Here is a 1276-nt window from a genome sequence, read left to right on the forward strand (position 1 = left end):
GCAAGGCTAGGCTGATAAATTAGTGAAGTTAACTGAATGTGAGAACCCACAGGAAGCCATTAGAAAGACTTGATGCACATATGTATACACACACACACACACACACACACACACACACACCCCTACCTCTAAACGTGTACATGCTCACCAGCTCCAGCAAATCACAGGACCAGTAATGCCAACTCCTCTAGCATTTCAAAAATAGCCAGAAATGTGGAATTTTATGTGAAACCTCTGAATTTATTCAAACCATTTTAAAACAGTACAAGTCAAACACATTCACCATTTACAAGACTTCTGGGCTATTAGTCTGTAACTAAACTTTTTCAGATCAAATGTCTGATTCCATACTCTTGTCAGTGAAATCACTGAGCATGCAATGTAGAATATAATTTATAAATTATAAGCATGGGCCGGGCACGGTGGCTCAAGCCTGTAATCCCAGCACTTTGGGAGGCCGAGGCGGGTGGATCACGAGGTCAAGAGATCGAGACCATCCTGGTCAACATGGTGAAACCCCGTCTCTACTAAAAATACAAAAAATCAGCTGGGCATGGTGGCGTGTGCCTGTAATCCCAGCTACTCAGGAGGCTGAGGCAGGAGAATTGCCTGAACCCAGGAGGCAGAGGTTGCGGTGAGCTGAGATCGCGCCATTGCACTCCAGCCTGGGTAACAAGAGCGAAACTCCGTCTCAAAAAAAAAAAAAAAAAAATTATAAGCATGTACTCAAAATCTATAAAATTAAATATTAATAATGCATTTTTTCTCTTAGGAAGAAAGCAAACATAAATATATCGACGCTTTTGTAGTTCATAAGCATGATGATTAGGTATTCACATTCAAGTGTGGGATATGGCATCCTCAAACCTTGTCATGATGTCAGCACTTTGCCCATCTGACATGGAAATAAATAGATAAACAGATGTTCTCACATTTCCCTTCGACACTCTCATGGATCCTTGTGAGTGTGCAGCACTGTGGAGACCACCACTTGGACCCTCAAAGCTGTAGGGATTGTACGGCCAGGGGGACCTAAAGAACTAAAAGTCAGTTCCTTTCTCCTGCTCTTCCACTCCTGACACTCAAGTTCCCAATTCCTCTCCCAAAATAGCCACTATAAGGAGTTGTGGTTTTTGTCCCTTTCTGTGTGTATGTTTTGTTTTTATTAATTTATTCAAAAGAAATGTGTTAGTGGCTACTACGCACCAGACCCTGTTTTCGGCACTTGGGGACAAATATGGCTGCCCACAAGAGACTTTACATTATGTTAGGGGAG

General features: G+C 42.3%; 1 non-coding gene across 1 annotated transcript; it reads left to right on the forward strand.

The window, feature by feature from the left end:
• The first annotated feature begins 797 nt into the window (after positions 1 to 797).
• Positions 798 to 901, forward strand: LOC116531826. The gene has a single exon (XR_004260608.1). It is a non-coding gene; the product is annotated as a small nucleolar RNA U13 (small nucleolar RNA).
• Positions 902 to 1276: the final 375 nt, after the last annotated feature.

The sequence above is a fragment of the Sapajus apella genome, unplaced genomic scaffold (genome assembly GCF_009761245.1).
Source record: "Sapajus apella isolate SASKATOON/1434 unplaced genomic scaffold, GSC_monkey_1.0 scaffold72, whole genome shotgun sequence".
NCBI lineage: Eukaryota > Metazoa > Chordata > Mammalia > Primates > Cebidae > Sapajus > Sapajus apella.